Below are 7,500 nucleotides of genomic sequence, written 5' to 3'. Positions count from 1 at the left end.
CGCCACTCTATGAGAGAAAAAGCTAACCCGCATCCACTTCTTGACAACATTCACTCCCAACTTCTGAGGATTCCCACTTGTCCTTTCCTCACCCTGCATAAAATAAAATCTGTTATGACCCTTTCAGAAGTTTATAAATCTCAATCACATCACCCCTCCATCTCCTCTTTGAAGTGCCAGCATTCTACAAATTCTCAATCCGTGTTCATAATCAGAATTCCACAATCCGGATACCATTTTTGTCACCTGCGCACAGAAGTCCAAGTGAGGTTTTGTTAAGGCCTTGTGAAGTCATCGTATACCAGTGCATTCAGCAGAGTTATTCTTTTAAATTCTTTATTTCTTTTACTTGCAGTATATCGATAGAATTCTTGTGGATTGTCTTTAACTTATAAAGACAGTTTACATTCATACTCAGATTTAACTTTCAGTACAATACTTGTGGCTTTTCTGTGTTGCAGCTTATAATTATTATGACTGACATCGTCCTTATTCAAACGGTAATCCTTCCACGTCGTCTCTGTCTGAAGAATCTCTTGCTTAATATTTCAAATTTTACGACATTAATCGAGTGCGGAAATTTTGGATAATGCCAGAATTGAACATACCGATCAATGTCTCCCTTAAATGAATAATAATTGAATAATAATAACAATAATGCTATGAAGTTATTTATATTTACTGTTTCATGCAAAATTATTCCAAAAATGATTAGACGAATGTCTCATCAGAGTACTCTGGAAAGTTATTCTAACACAGTCATTGATTACTGTTGCTCAACATATCGCAAAATGGCATCATTTATGAGAGGTAATATTATTATCATTAGGATTCTGGCTAGCAGACTCGAAGCTACTTGAATAGCTTCTTTGAAGATATGCCGTTTATTATTTGACAATTTATTTCGTGATTTTTGTTGAACGAGTCAACAGAGTATTCTTAAGGTCTGTAAGTGGAGTTCGTTCGCTACTTCAGTGAGTTTGCATGCAACATATTAACAGATATGTAGTTGCTTCTTACATTCTGGCAATATGTGTTATATATGCACAGCAAGGACAATTAAGGCATATGATGGCGCACTTTTAACAACCGAGAAGGATACCTCCACAGATGGAAGGAATACTTTGAGAGCCTTCTTAACCCAGGTGGTCCAGCAGTCGTGGACATCCAAGAGGTGCAGATTGGGACGATGACTATCACAGCAGAAGATGTCCTTTTAGCAATGAAATCGCTAAAATCTGGCAAGACTGCTGGTGATGATGAAATTCGGCCCGAAATGCTAAAAGCTTTAAATCGAAACGGTGTTCTCTGGCTGACTCGAGTGTGTCAGGCTGCTTGGATATCTGGGCGAGCACCAAAGCAATAGCAGACAGCCATAACAGTACCGGTCTTCAAGAAGGGAGACCAGAAAGATTGCAGCAAATATCGTGGCATCTCTCTGCTCAGCCTGCCTGGAAAAGTATATGCTTGGAAAGTAGGTGCAGGAGTATAGTTGAGTTAAGGAAGAACAACGCAATGTGGCTTTCCTCCTGGTAGAAGGAAGAAATCTACATTTTAAGGCAAGACTTAGAGAAATCTTGGGAATATGCCAAGAATGTCTACACATGTTTCGTGGACTTGGAGAAAGCATATGACCGGATTCCGCAGGATAAGCTTTGGTAAGTAGTACAGGAGTATGGAGTGGATGGCCGACTATTAGCTGCCATCAGTTCCCTGTATGAATGCCTGGAGTTTTGTGTCAGAGTAAACAGTACAAAATCTGATCTTTTCACAGTCGCCGTTGGCCTCCGCCAAGAGTGTCTTCTGTCATCCCTCCTTTTCATAATATTTCTGGACTGGATTGATAGGTGCAGTCCAGGCAGTGAGTGTGTCAGAGTTGAAAGATGTAGCATTGGACGGCTGCTTTTTGCAGATGACCTAGTTCTGCTTAGGTGTTCCACAGATGACCTCCAGATGACCCTGGAAGGGTGTGTAGCTCTTTGGCAGAACCTGGAAATTTCCAGCACAAGTGATGGAAAGTGGGATGTAGAGCTAGATAGTAGAATTGGCTCAGCAAGCGCAATTTTGCTGGAGTTTGGCCGTTCGGTAGTATTGAAGAGGGAGTTGAGCCAGAAGACAAAGCTTGCTGTCTTCAACACAATCTACGGTCATGAGATTTGGGTAATGACCGAAAGAATGATGACACCAATCGGCTGAAATGACGTTCCTTCGAGGGGTTCCGGGGCTGATAAGACTCGGCATAGTCAGAAGCTCTGCAATTCGGGAAACCCTCAATACTCAACCGTTGCTTGTCCCTGTTGAGAAATCGCAGTTATGTTGGTACGGGCACCTTGTCAGAATGCCACAAGAAAGGCTCCCTCCAGCAGGCCCTCTTTACCAAGCCAGAGGGTGGGTGGCTACGTGGAAGGCCAAGCACTTGCTGAATAGATTATATTCAAAACCTTGGGTAGACACGTTTGGGAGTCCCACCAGAACGCCTGAGCTTGGTGACAGGGATCGTGACCATTGGAAGTTCCTCTTGCAGGTGTTTCCCCCACAACCCAATTAGGAAAGGTGGGCCTTGAAGATGCATGTATGTATGAATGTGTTATATATCCAACTGCAAGTATTAATAACAAACAAAAAAAACATCTATACATATTTTCATGTTGAAAGTTTATATATATATATATATATATATATATATATTTATAAAAATAAATTTAACTGACTAGAACCCGAGAAAGTATAACAAAAAGCTTTAATACATCACAACTAGTTTCATCGGTGATCCGACTTCTTCAGATGAGAAATAAAAACATAAGACATAAAATAACTTATTTTGGCCAGACAGACAAATCTGTTTCACTTCGTCTTCAGGAACATAGACGTGACATCTCCTACAGTAGAGCACGAGCGAGCGCCCTTTCCAGTCATGTCCTTTTCTCGGCAAACTCTAACCTTGAAGAACAGCCACATCAAGTTGATTGGGAACGCACTACTAATTTATATATTTGCAAGGATGAATTCGAAAGAAGAATCATCGAATCAAAAGAAATAGTTCTGGACCCTTCACATTTAAACAATAATCTTAGCTACAATTTACCCGATTCCCATAGCGCAGTAATCCAGTACTGGCGCTCAAAAATTAGCACTCGCACACATTCTACTCATGCCAACGGTAGCACGCGGTCACCTATTCAAATATGACTGTTATTATTCTGCTTTTTATTAAGCTGTACAGTTCATTTTTTACCGTGTTATTTTATGTCTTATGTTTTTATTTCTCACCTGAAGAATTCGGATCACCGATGAAACTAGTTGTGATGTATTAAAGGTTTTTGTTATACTTATTTTTGTTATTTGTTATAAATATATATATATATATATATATATATATATGGTCCTGTGCGTCTTTCTACCACTATTACTGAAGATTGGCATGGCCTATAGTTGGTGTGTGTCGTTATCTGCATACTGAAGTAGGTGCTTGTGAATGGATGTCACTCAGGTAAATATTAAAGAGCCTGAGAAATAAGATGGCTCCTTGCACATGTTGGTGTAGTGAGTTCTTTACCTACTCTTCTGAAATATTTCTTATTTAGAGGTAGTTAGTGAGCCACTTAATTAATTGACGTCTGGGGGGGGGTGGGGGGGGGGGGGGGTGGGGGGGGGGGGGGGTGGGGGGGGGGGGGGGTGGGGGGGGGGGGGGGTGGGGGGGGGGGGGGGTGGGGGGGGGGGGGGGTGGGGGGGGGGGGGGGTGGGGGGGGGGGGGGGTGGGGGGGGGGGGGGGTGGGGGGGGGGGGGGGTGGGGGGGGGGGGGGGTGGGGGGGGGGGGGGGTGGGGGGGGGGGGGGGTGGGGGGGGGGGGGGGTGGGGGGGGGGGGGGGTGGGGGGGGGGGGGGGTGGGGGGGGGGGGGGGTGGGGGGGGGGGGGGGTGGGGGGGGGGGGGGGTGGGGGGGGGGGGGGGTGGGGGGGGGGGGGGGTGGGGGGGGGGGGGGGTGGGGGGGGGGGGGGGTGGGGGGGGGGGGGGGTGGGGGGGGGGGGGGGTGGGGGGGGGGGGGGGTGGGGGGGGGGGGGGGTGGGGGGGGGGGGGGGTGGGGGGGGGGGGGGGTGGGGGGGGGGGGGGGTGGGGGGGGGAGTCTTCCTATGAAACGAAACATTCTATTTAGTAACAATTTTGCCATGTAAATTTACTCTTAACTCTACTTCATCTTCTATGTTAGCATTTAATATTTGATTATGATGCAAGCGTTCTTGACTGTAACACATTGATTGCAGTTTATATGGTTGATTAAAGTGAAATGAAACTAAACGCAGAATTGATTATTCTTATTGATTTAATGGCACGGAAAGTTGGTCATTTTATCAAGGATTTTGTCTACTGCTACTCAGAGAAGGAAATATCAGGAAATATAGGAATTTCAAATAACTATTAGAAATACAGAACTCTCATTACTCTAAAAAGGACTGCATTTGTTTGAAAATATTCTGGAAACGTTTAGCACTGTTGTTGTTGTCCAGCATGCGCGTGTTCTCGTTTATGCCATAGCTGAATCATAATTTCTGTAGATTCTAATATCATGCTTTCTATCTCATGGCACATCGACGTAACATTTCCGATGCGATGGATTTTTCTATTTGTCCGAAATAATGGGCATTGCAAGCAATCACACCATATTTCATATTATGGACAAATTAGAAAATCCACAGAACAACTCATAGAAGACCATGTCAGAGACATTACGCTCCCGGTGTCTCAGCTGTATTCATTCAAGTAATATTGAAAGATGTTACATGAACCAATATCTTCCGTAAACAAAATAAAGTGATATAGATCTTTCATAAACTGAGAATATCCTACGCCAATGTTATTGCCATGAAATTAAAGAAAAAATGTTCAACTTCGCAAAATTATATACCTACTGCAGCAATCTGATTGGCCATCTAAGCGGCCACAGTCCATCCTTCATCCTTTAGAGATAGTGAGTTCATGCTACCATTGAATTAATACTTCCTGAAGAACGTAAGACAGCCAAAAGTCACTATATCATAGCTTTGAATTACTGTCTGCAATAGTGTGAGCTCGAAGAGCGATTTGTTTGAGGTGTTTGATTAAAAATCCAAATTGCCAATGCCAGGATCAGTTACTCGGGAGCAGGCTAAAGAACCTAATCCTGCAGGGATACACTGGTATGCAACAAAATTGTACATTTTCCCTACTACGGTTTCTCGAGTGCACTTTACCCTTATCATTTTGGGATTGCAGAAGAAACGAAAGACTCAGTTACATTTACTTACTCATTAGTTACTTATGAGCCACGCAAAAATGCAGCATATGATATCATTCATTGAGTTTCAGATCATATTCAGATGTGTCCTTCCGATTCGTGATCAATAAACTCCATTTCCAATTTATTTCGTATATTCAGTGAATATACATTTAAAACATTTCGACAGTGGATTTTGGGAAATGATGGATTACCTTAGAACAACAAAATGATTTAAGTGGTCCCAATGTAGCTGTAAATTAAGTACTTGATTAGACTTTTTAACTGATCTGCTTTTCATTTCAGGGAAATTGAACAGTTCACTTAACTTTTTTCGCTGATTCCAAGTGAAATGGATGACACTTGTCCGTGCTCTATTTTGAGGCTTCTGATGGCTTCGACATCCTTCATGAATTATTAGGGGATTTTCTCTAACCATCTTCCCTTGTTCGTTTCGTTTTTCTCAAAGTCCCAAAATAAATTCATACCATCATTCCATTTTTATCTTTGATCAACAATGTACGATTAAAATCATCTGATTGTTAGAACGGTTGGAAAATGATGTGTATGGATCGCTGAGACATCACACCTGAATGCTTTTTCCACCGATGGTATTAAGAAAAGAGTGAAAATATGACGGCAGTTCATACTGTACAATAATTTTTATGTCCTGAAAACAGCCATTTTCGCTAGCAATGATAATTTTTGCCTTCATTGGGTTGATATGGTTTCATTTACCAGAGGTAAACATCATACGAAATATATTTATTTTGTTATTCTCACTTTAAAAATGCGAGCATTTTTAAAATGGGTTAGTGAATTTAAGGAAGAAATCATGAGATATCTGTTTCTCCATTAACCCATAACATCAACGAATAATACTGGATAGTTTTGCATAAAATAGTCAGTTAGGGGACCCGTTCTCCTTATGTATAAATGACGGAGTTCATTTTTCATCCAGTTGGCAAAAAATAAAATATAAATAAATCGATCTACCAAGCGAAAAAAGACTCCGAAAAATCTTTTTTTCCTATTTTCTATTTTTAGCACTTAATGTGGAAAAATAAAGAGTTTAATCAAAATCTGTTTATAGGTATAAATTACCCAAGCAGGAAACCATTAAAAAAACAAAAATCATTTACATTGCTTTGAGTCTTTGGACAACTTACAACTCCTTTACACACACACTCCCCCACCTCACGAAAGGTATTAATTGAAAAGCACAGTATTGCAGAGTTTCAGAGATTCGGAGTATATTCTTCCCTATTTAGCATTTCGTCACATTTGTTTAAAAGTAAACCAAACTCGATTTATTTTTAAAATAACGATTTTTATCGTAATCTAAGAAACAGGACGGACTGAAGAAATACGTAATCATACAAGACTCGTCTATTATTGGTTCTTTTTAAATTTGAAAGCAATTGAATGATAACCCATTACACACCCATCTTACATGCCACCAATCTAATTGAACGACACGTGACTACTGACGTTGTGCCCATTCGAAAAACGGGATAACAAGCATTTTCTTCATAGAATAAAATACTTTTCTCCCCCAACCACTCATGTCTGCATTACATATCTGAAATAATTTCAACATTGAAAGGAAATAAATTCCACATTTTCTGCAGGCTTTTATTCATAGTGAATAACGATTCTGACTTTCCTGTCGACTCCGGTCACTACCTAGATCGGAATCATTATTTTGAATAGAGTGCAATGAAGTCATCAGTTTTTGTAACAGGATCATCAAGTATCTACATGTGGAGAGTGGAAACAATAAAAAGAAGGCAACTTGTTTCCGTGGTCGGGTAAATGCCGAAGGGCACGAGATAAGGATTTGCAAATTGAAGGGTATTCCGTCAAAGAGGAAATTTTTATGATATGATTTTCTGAGTTACGAAGAACAGAGGCGGCCTCAACAGTATACCTGTAGTTTCCACTTCGGAAAGCAAACTGGTTAAGAAAAGATCCGGTGTTTGAGTAAAGACCATTATTTCGTATTCTGGTTGGCAGATGAACAATTTACTTTAGGTCACCTCTTACAGCAAAAGCTTCAGCTTCTCTTGGTGCAGATTCTTTACCTTCTAGAATGGGAATCGAACTCAGGTCTTTTCAACCAAAGGCATCGTCGAAAACGATTGAGCTATGTTGGTTGTGTTCGGTCAATAGAATTGAAAAAATGAGCGCACCAATTGAAATTGTACAGATCAGCAAAAATAAAAATAAAAACACTATTTCAGTGATATCTT

The sequence above is a fragment of the Typopeltis vanoorti genome, chromosome 26, assembly GCF_054136105.1.
Source record: "Typopeltis vanoorti isolate ZY-2024b chromosome 26, IOZ_Tvanoo_1.0, whole genome shotgun sequence".
In the NCBI taxonomy this organism is placed as follows: Eukaryota; Metazoa; Arthropoda; class Arachnida; order Uropygi; family Thelyphonidae; genus Typopeltis; species Typopeltis vanoorti.
Note: the sequence above shows the minus strand (reverse complement) of the source record.